This window comes from Chionomys nivalis, chromosome 9, assembly GCF_950005125.1.
Source record: "Chionomys nivalis chromosome 9, mChiNiv1.1, whole genome shotgun sequence".
Lineage (NCBI taxonomy): Eukaryota > Metazoa > Chordata > Mammalia > Rodentia > Cricetidae > Chionomys > Chionomys nivalis.
Genome location: NC_080094.1, coordinates 53,487,776 through 53,501,161, shown reverse-complemented (window position 1 = coordinate 53,501,161; position 13,386 = coordinate 53,487,776). Strand labels below are relative to the sequence as shown.

At 44.6% G+C, this 13,386-nt stretch overlaps 1 non-coding gene across 1 annotated transcript; it reads right to left on the bottom strand.

Moving 5' to 3' along the window:
* Positions 1-11,349: 11,349 nt before the first annotated feature.
* On the bottom strand, positions 11,350-11,458 carry LOC130882134 (small nucleolar RNA U109). Its single transcript, XR_009057773.1, has one exon. It is a non-coding gene; the product is annotated as a small nucleolar RNA U109 (small nucleolar RNA).
* Between the last annotated feature and the right edge of the window lie 1,928 nt (positions 11,459-13,386).

Here is a 13,386-nt window from a genome sequence, read left to right as displayed (position 1 = left end):
TTACTGGAGTGTCCTGGTTGAGAGATACAGTAAAGGTGGCATCTTGGGCTATCAAACGGAAACCAAATGGAGAAACTGAAGAACTCATCTAGAGTTCCCAACTGAACTTCCTCTCCATTGGCGAGCTTCTCGTGGCTGAACTTCTGGCTTCTCTTTCCCACTGCAGACTCTTCTATATTGTGGGTAAGCAGTAATAACCTCTGTTGTAAATGCTTTAAAAGCTAGGTGTTTTTGAGGACACCATGTTTTCAACGTTAGGCTGTGTCTTAGTTAGGGTTTCTATTGCTGTGAAGAGATACCATGTCCACGGCAACTCTTACAAGGAAAGCATTTAATGGGATGGCTTGCTTACAGTTTCAGAGGTTCAGTCCATTATCATCATGGGGAACATGGCAGCAGGCAGGCAGATGTGGTGCTGGAGAAGGTTCTGAGAGTAGAGAAGGAGCTACATCCTGATCCAAAAGCAACAGGAAGTGAACTGAGACACTAGATGGCTCGAACATATATGAAACCTCTAAGCCCACCTTCACAGTGACACCCTTACTCCAACAAGGTCCCACCTACTCCAGCAAAGCCACACCTCCTAATAGTGCCACTCCCTTTGGGGGCTGTTTTCTTTCAAACCACCACATGTATATTGCAGGTAAGAAAATTTGAGCAACTTGACATCATGATAAAGGGCAAGAGAACAGACTTCAGACAAAGCTGCTTTAAAAGGTGCTAAGTAATGGCCCTTGAACTCACATGAACATCAGGGAGTGACAACCACTTATCTTCTTTCCTGTTCTCTGCTTCCCACATCCTTCCTAGTCTATGTATCTGTGCCCGTAGGATTTGGAGAAGAGGATGTGATGTGTCTGACCTTTCTCCTGCCCTCACGACAGCTGTGACCTGACGGTGCACTTTCCTCAGGAATATCTCGTGCTCTTCTCCAGAACTCCAGCCTGCTAAGCATTCACACAGTTCAGTCTTAGAAAGGAGAGGATACTGGTGGAGTGTAAGAGCCCACTCCTGAACTCCCTGCTGTACGGAGGTGGAGGCAAGGGGATTGAAAATTCAAGGTCAGGATGGGCTATATAGGAAGAGCCTGTTCCAACCTAAGAACCCCCCCAAAAAAGTAAAATAAATTGACACACACACACCTATGAACAAACCTTAACCACTGACATGCAAGACTTGTTGATAAATACTCTCCTGACCTCCTTTAGGAAAACTATTCTCAAATATGTTTTACCTGGCTCCTCAAGGAGTCTCAGGGGACTGAACTCATAGGCCCATAGCAGTGACCAGATTGAGGACACATTTGTTATGCTAACACATAACATAAAACTTATCTTTTTTTTTTTGAGACAGGGTTTCTCTGTAGCTTTGGAGCCTGTCCTGAAACTCACTCTCTAGTTGGGGTTGATCTCGAACTCACAGAGAACTCCTGTCTCTGTCTCCCAACTGCTGGGATTAAAGGTGTGCATCACCACTACCTGACTAAAATTTATCTTAATAAACCACTAATCTGTTGCCTGTGAATTTATGGTTTTGACACTAAAACAAATGGAATCACATAACATAAACATAAAGCCTTACCGCTTTAGTCCGTCATGAAGGGAAGTCCCATCGGGCCCTCAAGGTGGGACCTGGAGGTGGAAACTGAAGCAGAGGCCATGGAGGACTGCTGCTTACCAGCTTGCTCTCCATGGCTTGCGCAGCACCCTTACTCATATATCCCAGGACCATTTGCCCAGGGGTGGCCCTGCCCACACTGGACTGATCTCTCTCCCACATTAATCATTAATCAAGAAAATACCCTTACACACTTGCCTTCAGCCAACCTGGTAGAGACATTTTCTCAAGTGAAGATCCCTCTTCCCACATGAACCTAGCTTGTGTCGAGTTGACAAAAAAAAAAAGTCATACCAATTTTTCAAATTAAGAAAAACACTATCCTTGGATTGTGTGAGTTCTCTCCAGTCACACAGGTGGGCCCGGGTTCTTGAATATATTGTCTTTTTGTCTGCCATGCAACTGCCTTGAAGAGTCTTACCCCTTCTTCCCAAGAGAAATGGTTCTCTGACCTCCCTGTATGACATTACTAAAGCAATAGCTCCCAGCTGCCTTTGAAGTACTCGTGCGTGTACCCCTAAGTGCAGCTCTCACCCCTCATAGAGAAGCTTCCCTTTGTAGCAGAGACAAGAGCGATCCACAACTCTTTACAAATGCAGAGGATGAGTGACCCCGGAGCTCCCAGGTCCACGTGGGAAATCTGTAACACATCTAAGGCCCAGAGAACATCATGGAAATGGGGGGGGAGTCTAAAAGACTGAGGACCAGCACTGAGCAATGATCCTGTCTTCTGGACAAAGGATTCTGCTCCCACGAACTTGCAACAATCTGGCTGCCTACGTGAGACCTGCAGAGAACACACCAGCTCACCTGCCGGATGTGAGTGGAGGAAAATTCCACAAGGCCTCAGTCCTGAGAAAGAGCCTTGGGCAGCCGGTGACTGCTGAGAGAGGGAGAACCAGGATTTTGTTTGTTTGTTGTTTGTTGTGCTGTGATCTCAGTCCTAAGTGGTTGTCTGCACATACATGCAAATAAGATTGACACTGAAGAGACTCAGTGAGTTGTGTATATGAGACAAAAATAAATCAGAAGAAAGGATTACAAAATCAGAGGGGTGTTTAGACAAGGGACAGAAGAAGAACTGAACAGGGGAGAGGAGGATAAAAATTATTCAAATATGGTTTATTCATGTATGAAATCCTCAGATTATAAGAAAAGAAAAATTAATAAAATGATGTATAGGAAAAAAGACGCATGACTCTCTGGTCATCTTATTGGTTGCCACATATATCCTCTCACTGAAGAAATACAATAGTGCACATGGTATTTCTGTGATTTTTATCTGGGACCAAAGCTCCTTCTGATTCCCTTGGCAGACAAGTGGAATTTCCTTCCCTGACTCCCATCCCACGGCTCCAGGTCCTAAATCCTTGTCGCAGGCCCTGAGACTCCACCAGCGTCGGATAATTCCCAGCCTATTGTCTGAAGATGGTTCGGCTCACCTGAGGAATGAACCCAAGCAACTCCCAGAACAACTTTTAAGCCAGAAGAAAAGCGTTCAGACTAGGTGATGGAAAGTTTATTCAGAGCCTGACAAGAAATCAGGTTGAGACCATTATGAGTCAGTTTTCAACATTGTTAATGATTATTCTGGCTGGGGTTTCTGTTGGTCGGAAGAGACTGTGCAAAAATCATTAAGGGAAGGTGTGGCTGTTTGCTGACCTGGGCTAACAAAAGCCCTGTCCTAGGCAAGAGGCCAGGGCAGCACTTAAAGGGGCCACATGGCCCTGCCACTGTTTCAACACTTCCCCGGAGCTCCAAGTGAGCGATGGCTTTATCCCTGTCATCTGGAGTGCAGAAAAAGAACTTCACAACTTCTGCAAACAGCCTGGCCTGGTTTTGATCCTCCCTCTTTCCCTCTGACCCTTCATAAATAATTACAAATCAATGAGTTAAATGGAACTTCCATAAAGGAAGAAAGTCAAGAGATTTTAAAAGATTGGCTTTTATTATTTTTAATTATATGTAGATGTGTGGGGGCATGTGAGTGCAAGTGAGTCAGGGAACCTTCCTGGAGCTAAAGTTATGGACAGTTATGAGCCTCATGTTAGGAACCGAACTCTGGAAGAGCAGCAAGTGCTTAACCGTTGAGCCATCTTTCCATCATGAAAGTCCAGATTTGTGACAGAGGGAAGGGAATGAGAAATCTCATTACTTTGTCAACAGCATCCTGAAAGGAAACCGGACAACTATGGTGGGTGGCATTTATGTGGTGCTAAGAACATCCTGGGACGATTTCAGCAATGCTTCAAGCCCGAGTGGTAACCAGGTGCTGGACCCTATTATCGCCATTAAACAAGCTTAAAGCTTCTGTCCCAGGCTGGAAATTTACTCAACGCCTCCAAAACTGATGCTCTTGTCTTGAGTTGTAAAACGCTTCTCAGAGTTTCACTACTGAGACAGATGTCAGTTCTTCTGTGTGGACGGTCACCTCCGGATCTGAAAGCCAGGGCCCGTTCTTCACTTCTGACCTATAGCAAATGAAGCTATCAACGTAAGAGAGAAGCCCAAGGAGTCTGGAGCCTGGTAAAACAATAGAAAATTTCTCATCTGGCATGTCCAGATGAGAATAACTCTCATGCTAACTCATTTCTCAATTCAAAATCTTTAAAGTTCATCAGTCTCACTCTCAGTCTCTCTCTGTGTGTGCATACGTGCACACATGTGTGAAGATGTGTGTGTGTACGTGTGTGTGTGTGTGTGTACACACATGGAAGGGAGAGACTGTGATCTAGAATCTTCCTTAATGGCCCTCCATTTTATTCCTTGAGGCAGAGTCTCTCAGTTGAACCCCTGTCTGCCTTCTGAGCACTGGGATTGTGAACCATGTTCACATAGCATCTTCTTAGGTCTGGAGAGCTTAACTCTGGTTCTCACACTTGGCAGCGAGCACATATATGCACAGAACCATCTATCCACCCAACCCTACCTCATTATTTTTTAAGGGCAAGGCACCCAGGGTTACGCCAACCCCAAGAAACCCTACAAATTTCTACCATAGTTTTATCCTTAGGTGGCTGTTCTGAACAAAAGAACAATGGTTCTCTCCGATGGCCATGAGACAGACACTGTTATAACAGAAACCAGTGCCTTGATTATTTGATCTTAGTGTAGCATGACCTTATGGCTGTATAGAGCAGGAGAAGCAATAAAGGGTTATGCAAGGTTAGTTCTCAAAGTCAACAGAAGTGGGTTTCAGGTTGCTGGATTGAAGGAGTCTGGGCTTTTCAAGGGCAGGGTCGATGCTGCCAGTATGGCTAGTCTGACCAGCAGCACATTCCAGCGGCGCTTCTCCTCGAGTGCCTGCTTGACTCCTCCAGCCTGTGAAATGTAACAGCCGCTGCCCTTATAGAAAGACCTAGTGTGTTTGGGCTGGATCCACAACTCAGAAGCTGTTGTGGATTACACTTTAACCATGTAGAGGTGTGTTCCATTTGTTTATGCTGCATTTAACGATGTAAAGATGTTGTTTTGTCTGCCTGAGGCACCTGATCTAATAAAAAACTGAATGGTCAATAGCCAGGTGGAGGAGGGATATGAAGGGCTGGCAGACAGAAAATAAGTAGGAGGAGGAATCTAGGGTAGAGAGAGAAGAGAGAGAAAGAGAGTGAAAGAGAGGGAGATGCCTGGAGCCAGGCAGGCAGCCAACAGCCAGACAGATACGGAGGAAGCAGGAAAAACAGGGTAAACAGAATGAAGTACGGGTAAAAAAGCCCTGAAGCAAAACATAGATGAAGAGAAACAAGTTAAATTACCTTATAAAGGGCCGGAGAGATGCCTCAGAGTTAAAAGCACTAATTGTTCTTCCAGAGGTCCTGAGTTCAATTCCCAGCAACCACATGGGGGCTCACAACCATCTGTAATGAGATCTGGTGCCCTCTTCTGGCCTGCAGCATACATTTAGACAGAACACTGTGTACATAATTAATGAATCTTTTTTAAAAATTAAGTTATAAGAGCTAGTGGGACAAGCATGAGATAAGGCTGAGCGTTCATAATTGATAATAGGTCTCCGTGTCATGACTTGGAAGCTGGTTGATGGCCCAATGAAAGCCTGCTCCATGGGGCTGTCTTGCTATTGGATGATGGCAGCATTCTCAATCCTGAATTCGAATCCTGTCTTTGTAATTGACCTGTGTTCACAAACAAATGACCTTCTGTGTAAACCTTAGCACCTGCTCCTGCTGTTTTTTCAGACAGGATTCCTCTGTACAGTTCTGGATGTCCTGGAACTCACTCCATAGACCAGGCTGGCCTTGAGCTCAGAGATCCACTTACCTCTGCCTCCCAGTGCTGGAATTAAAAGCATGTGCAATCACCACCTGACACTTTCCTCCTTTTTTAATATTTATTTATTATGTATACAATATTCTGTCTGTGTGTATGTCTGCAGGTCAGAAGAGGGCACCAGACCTCATTAGAGATGGTTGTGAGCCACCATGTGGTTGCCAGGAATTGAACTCAGGACCTTTGGAAGAGCAGGCAATGCTCTTAACCACTGAGCCATCTCTCCAGCCCCCACTTTCCTCTTTTTTAAAGAAGATATGGTAACAGTGCCTCTTTAAAGTGTTGTGAGGTTTACAGGAAATGTCACACAAAAGCAGTCAGACAACTTCTAGGTCCAGAGTCAATAAATACAAGTGATTATGACTATCTAAAAATCATGCGTTGGACTAGAGAAATGGCTGCTCAGAGATTCAGAGTGCTTCCTGCTCTTGCAGAGGACCCAAGTTCAGTGCCCAGCATCCATATCAGGGGGTTCACAGTTGCCAATGATACCCAGCTCCAGAGGATCTGATATCTTCTTCTAGTCTCTGGGAACCTGCACACATGGATGCACACAGAGACACACATACACACAAATAAAAAAATAAAACTTTTAATTCATTTATGTTTTCTTCTCTCATATATTACATCCTGATTAAAGTTTCCCCTCTCTCCTCTCCTTCCATCCTTCCCTATCCCTACCCTGACTCCCTTTCCCCCCAGATTCATTTTTCTGTTTCCCTTCAGAAAAGAGCAATCCTCCTAGGGACATCAACCAAACATGGCGTAACAAGTTATAATTAGACAAGGCACATACTCATGCCAAGGCTGGATGACTCGACTCCATAGAAGAAATGAATCTTTTTTGGACTCACACTGCCCTGGCTTTGCTCTCCCCTCCTCATTTTTGCAGAAGGAGCCCCTGGTGAGGCCTCCAGAGGTTGCTCCTCAGGCCTGTATTTCCCTACCATTGCCCCATTCCGTGGCTAGGGGGTTCACCTTCTGTCCTGAGGCGGTTCCCACCAGTGACCCTCTCAGCAAACACCTTGTTTATTTGTGGCAGTGAAGAGACAGAGCTGTGCATTGCTGACCCTATATTTGAGATGAGGAATGAGAGCGGAGGTGTCTGCTGAGCAACCACAGGCCTCTCAGTTCTAGCCTCACAAAGGGCCCCTTCCCACGAAAGCTGGCAGCATTTGCTCTGCTTTAGACTCTCGAATCCCCTGGTCATCTGGTAGATCTCTGACATCATGGAGAGAAAGTGTGCTATGATTTTTCTTATCGCACAATAGAGAACTTGAGCTAACAAAAATAATGTATCTTTCAAAAAATTGAAGATTGGGGGCTGGAGAGATGGCTCAGCGGTTAAGAGCAGTGACTGTTCTTCCGGAGGACCTGAGTTCAATTCCCAGCAACCACATGGTGGCTCACAACCATCTGTAATGAGATCTGGCACCCTCTGGCCTGCAGGCATCCATGGAGGCAGAATGTTGTATACATAATAAATAAATAAAATCTTTAAAAAAAAAAAAGAATGCTTGCTTATAAAAAAAATTGAAGATTAATTTTACTGTCTCCTGTGCATTGACTTCAAAAGCTCCCATGTACTATTAAGGTCTATCCCAGCTCTTGGAAATTATATATGCTATATTGATGTATTCAGACTATCCCAAGCTAAATTAATTTCTGCAAGGTCATTTTCTCTTATACTACCTCTCTTTTCTAACTTTCTGTCAACAGCAATGTCTGTCTCTCGTGTGTGTGGGGATCGTGAGGCGGGGGGTGCTGAAAGAACAACCTCGGTGTCAACCACATTTTTGTTTTTTGAGGCAAGGTTTCTCACTAGCCTGGAACTTGCCAAGTAGGCCAGACTGTTTGGCCAGTGGACCCCAAAGACACCCCCCCCAGTGCTGGAATGACAAGGGCACAACTCCATACCTAGTACCCGGATGACGAGGGCACACTTCTATACCCATCTTCTTAGATGTGACTTCTGGAGCTTGAACTCAGAACTCAGTGCTTGCAAAGCAAGCACTTTATCCACTGAGCCATCTGCCCAGTGCCAGCATTACCATTTCCTAATTGCACATGTTTGACATGCTCTCTGAGCCTTCCAGCCTCCTTCCTAGCAGTGAGGAGTCACCCTCTCCTGTTGATACACTGTGGTCAAGGAGCCTGGTTAAAACCCTGGACTCCATTATCAGACATACTGAGTTGATGTGTTATTCCTCCCTTGCAGCCACGTGGTCATGCTTAACCTCCATGCCAGTGCATTTCCTCATGCAGAACAGGGAAAATACCAGAGTTAAGATTACAAACCAAAAGAACCCTGGCTGGGATAATCAAGTGAGATGGTGCCTAGCATGGAGCTAGCACGCACTTAGTCCTGGGCGTAGTCTTGATGGTTTTCTTATTACAAGGGCCTGGGATATGTTCCTTCCTTTGTTCTTCATTGCCACAGCTCGACTTTCAGCTGTTACTTTTAGCCTGGGTTACGTACACTGCTACTTAACATTTTATTCTGGCTGGGCGGTGGTGGCGCACGCCTTTAATCCCAGCACTCGGGAGGCAGAGGCAGGCGGATCTCTGTGAGTTCAAGGCCAGCCTGGTCTAGAAGAGCTAGTTCCAGGACAGGAACCAAAAGCTACGGAGAAACCCTGTCTCGAAAAATCAAAAAAAAAAAAATTATTCTGTTTTTTTGACTCTCCTCATTCTGTCCTGCACGGTCCTTTCTAACACACCACAGAAGTCTCCAGATCACAATGGTTCCCTCCTTACATCTATGGCTTCTAACCTGCATTTTCCAAGCTCTTGAGAATTCACCTTGCCCAGCATCTGTCTGAGTGTGGTGTGGTGATGGAGGACACAGGCTCCAGGACTCTGTTTGCTAGCTATGTAACCTTTGTGTCTGTCACCGTGTGCCTTTGGTTAGTTCACAAACTTCTTTACTTTCAAGACATTTCCACTCATTGCTGTCTTCCTAATATGGCTTTTGAGCATAGAGAGAGCATACACAATCTCACATGCATAGGAATATAGTTCTCTGGCTCCTATTTGGTCTTGAATATCACGTGTCTGGTTTGATCCTGGCATGTCCTGTGTTGATTTCTGCTGAGGCTTGGGCATCCCATTTTGTTCTGTGAACATTGTGACTGGATCCCTCGTTCTTCCACCAAAGCCTATGATCCCCCTCTGTGTCTTCCCTTAGCCTGATTCCAGGCCTCTTCTGGTCCACATACCTGATATTTCAGTACTTTTGTGATGTTCTCCTTTATTAAGAAACTTCTGTTTCCTGCCACATACTGGCTGTGCAGAACTATGGTGCTAGTCCATATCTTCATGTCCTTAGCAGCTTCTATTAGACTCTATCTTGGGCAGGAAAGATGAATTCAGTAGGTAAAAGGGCTTGCTGCACAAGCCTGATGACCTGAGTTCAATCCCCACAACTAATACTGGAAGGCCAGAACCAAAGTTGTTTTCTGACTTCCACATACTTGTGGCACACGTGTGTGCGCGCACGCACACACACATACACACATCAAACACACACATGCACACGTGCAAACACACATACACATCAAATACACACAATAATGATTTTTTTGAACCTCTGATTTCTTCTAAGAACATCTGTCCATACCAGCTGTTCCTGTTACTTCGGGGCATTGATCTTTGCTAGCTTGTGAGCTTCGTGTGTTCTTGTGGGTAGAGATCATACTTCCCCCACAGACCTAACACAATATTAGACAGTCACTGAGTACTGTATTGACTGATTACACTTTGGGAACAAAGGACTTGAGCTAGGTTGCAGACTAACCCCACATTGTACTGAATACTGTATTCACACTCTCTTATACAATTCTCTCATCAGTTTGTAATTCGTGCTATTATTGTGTCCCATTGGCAAAGTTAGGAACTGTGAACTAAAGAGATTAAGTAATTTCTCCAAGAATCAAGTAGGAATCCAACCCAGGTCTGTCTGACTCCAAGCCCCGTGATTATAAACTACTCCTTTCGCAGCTACCATGGTCTCAGCTCTCAGTGTGAGGTTTTCAGTTTTTTTCAGTTAGATCTTTAAGCTGCACAAACCAGCTTGGTTGAGGCTGTCAGTGACTCCAGCTCATCCACGCTGCACAAGTTTGTAATTCCCTTCTCTTCTGCCCAGAGTAGCTGTATTTCATCCCTCGCCCATGAATAGGCATGGACGCACAGTTCACAAGTGGAGGCCAACTGTCTGTGGGAGTGGGTTCCCAGCCTCTACCATGTGAATACCAGGGATCACATAGCCTAGTCCAAGCTGGGGCTGAACTCTCTATCCTCCTGCTTTAGGTTCCTAAAGGAGCCTAAACAAACGAATGAAAACCTAACAACAACAAAAAAGAGAGTCATTTCTCCAAGAAAGAGGAGAATCACAATCTAAATGATCAGGGCCTCCAGGAAGACTCGGTTGAATAAATGTGCTTGCCCCCAAGGCATCTCCAGGACCCACACAATTAAAACAAAGAACTGACTCCCACAAGTCGTCCCCTCCGTTCTACAGATGTGTTGTGTCTTGTGTACAAACTTGTACACAGACACATACACATGCATGCACGTACCACACAAACATATATACATACACATGCACACTATCTTAAAATGAAATGTGGGGAAATGAGTGAAAATGTGGGGAAATTACCACCTGAAAATAAAAAAATATAGTGACCAAATTCACTCTGTAGCAGAGCTTGACTTTTAAGTTCTGATCTGCCTCTACCTTCACTGCCTACATTGCCGGGATTACGGATGCGTGCCACCATGCCTGGGTCTTCCGTGGTGCTGAAAATAGGATCCAGGCTTTGTACATGCTAGGCAAGCAATCTACCAACTGATCTACATGCCCAGCCCTAGAGTCTTTGTTATTGTTTTGTTTTGAAATGAAGTCTGCACAGTTTCCCAGACTGATCTCAAATTTATAATTCTTCTGCCTCAGTTTAGGGTTATAGCATGTAAACCCTATATATATATCATGCCCAGATATAATCTCTGCTTTAAACATTACAATTTACTACTAATTCATTACTGATTTTAGCTTAACTAAACCACATAACCATTCATGTGATTAAAATTTTAGCACAGAGCTGGAGAGATGGCTCAGTGATTAAGAGAGGTCAATTTTTTTTTTTTTTCTCTTTCAAAGGTCCTGAGTTCAATTCCCAGCAACCACGTGATGGCTCACAACCATCTGTAATGAGATCTGGTGCCCTCTTCTGTTGTGTGGGCATACATAGAGGCAGAATGTTGTATACATAATAAATAAATAATAAATCTTTAAAAAAATTAGCACAATTATTGGGCTACGCTCTAGTAACAAAAAAGCTGTATTTGTAAATGTAAATTTTATAAACTGGGTTATAGACTACCTTTTTTTTTTGGTTTTTCAAGACAGGGTTTCTTTCTTTTTTTAAAAAAATTTTTATTTACCTTTAATGTAGGAGAAATATACTACTACTCAACCTCTACTGTAAGGTTGGTAGCCCTGAGAACTCCTTGATCAATGCAGCATGTTATGGAGAGACAGGGTTTCTTTGTGTAGTCTTGGTTGTCCTGGAACTCTTTCCGTAAACCAAACTGGCCTCAAACTCATAGAGATCCACCTGCCTCTGTCTCCTGAGTGCTAGGATCAAAGGTGAAGCACCACCATTGCCCAGATGGACTTTACTTTTTTAATTGGGTATTTGAGGGAGGGAAGAAAGGAGTTGACTCATTTCTTTCTTATTATAAATTAAGTCTCTAATTTATTTATAAACAAGAAGGGTCATCTTGGCTAGCTTTCTCTGAGGTGGTAGATATAAATCCAAGATTACGGCTCTGATGGAAGCCTAAAGACGTGGATAAACCAAGAAACGAGAGCAGCAGAGTGTTGTGTAATATCTCAAAACCATTCCTATTGGTTTATTTCATAGCTTTACCTTCCGGTTAGGTAGCAAACGACTTGGCACATAGAAATAAGGACAAATCTTCTATTAAACTTATGTTGAGTTACATAGCAGGTCATGCCCGGTGAAGCACCACAGCATTCTGGGAAGCTCCTGCGTGTGCTCACGGGCATCTTTATTTGCATGTTTCTGGTTTCAGATTAGTTTGTGGCCAACTTAACTCATTCAGTCTCTAAAGGACATGGGGTAACCATGGACCATTGTCAAGCAAAGGAGGCTGAGGATCAGCTGGAATCTGGAATCTGCTGGAAATTAGACCCACTTCATAAAGCTAGGAGTGGTAGGTGAGGGTAAAGGCATTTGCTGCCAAGCCTGATGACCTATTTTGCCCTTGGAACCCACATGGTAGGAGAGAACTGATTGTTGCAAGTTGTTCTCTGGCCCCCACATTATTGCACTCCCATCTGTGGGCACACACACACACACACACACCATACACAAACAGACAAACAAATAAAGCTAGGAGTGACATCAGGAAGTCTAGCCCTGATGCAGGCTAAGGACGCTGACTGTAAACGATTTGGGGCTGGGGCTTGGGGAGATGTGCAGAGGGCAAAGTAGATGAAAACTCTCCCTGGCCTGGGAGTGCACAGCTCTAGTCCCAGGGCCCTGACAGTAGGATGGGAGGCGGAGGCAGAAGACTCCCCAGAGGTTCATGGCTGACACACCCAGCAGCGAACAGAGAAGAGACTGTCTCTAACTGGAAAGTGAGGTGATGATTTCCTTGGGTCACCTGTGCTCTGTAAGTAAGCCCGAAGGTGGAGTCTTTGGGCTTGTACTTCGACTTATGATTGGAACCCTAGGAGGAGGGTGAAAACGTTGTTCGCATCTCCCCCAGGGAAGGAGTTGTGAAAACGCTAAGGTTTATACTTGTTGTTTGTCTGTTTTGAGACTGGGGTTTCAGTGTGTAACTGCCTTGTCTAGAACTTGTCACAATCCACCCGTCTCAATCTCCCAACTGCCTGGATTACAGGCGTGTACCATCACACCCACCAAGCTTACTGTAGCCTTGATGTCAAACTGGACATTACTGGATAATGCCTGATTAGGAACCCACCCTAGAAACTAGTTCTCAGATCCATCAAATCTCCACAAATATACAAGGAGAAAATATACAAGGAGAGATTGGTTACAACTGGGGTTTCTTCATGGAATGAGCTTGAGGATAAGCTCATGTGCTGGAGATGCTGGGGGTTGGGTTTGTGACCACAAAATGCACGGATAACAAATGAGGACTTCAGGGTCTGAAAAAGATCACCAAAGAAATACCCAGGCACTGTAGTAGATGCGCTGCTCCACAGTGTGCTAATTACAAAGAGTTTAGGAGATAAATAATTTAGCTAAGCATGTTGAAAAAAAAATAGGGTTGACGTTGGAAGGCATGCCAAATCTTATAATTACTTCCAGAAAACACAGGTTGGTTCCCTTGAGGGAACAAGCCCAAGCCCAATTACTCATAATGAGCTGCCTGGCAGTGTTCAGGAGACTAGGCTCCACTGCACTGCTTCGGTTCTGGCACACACCG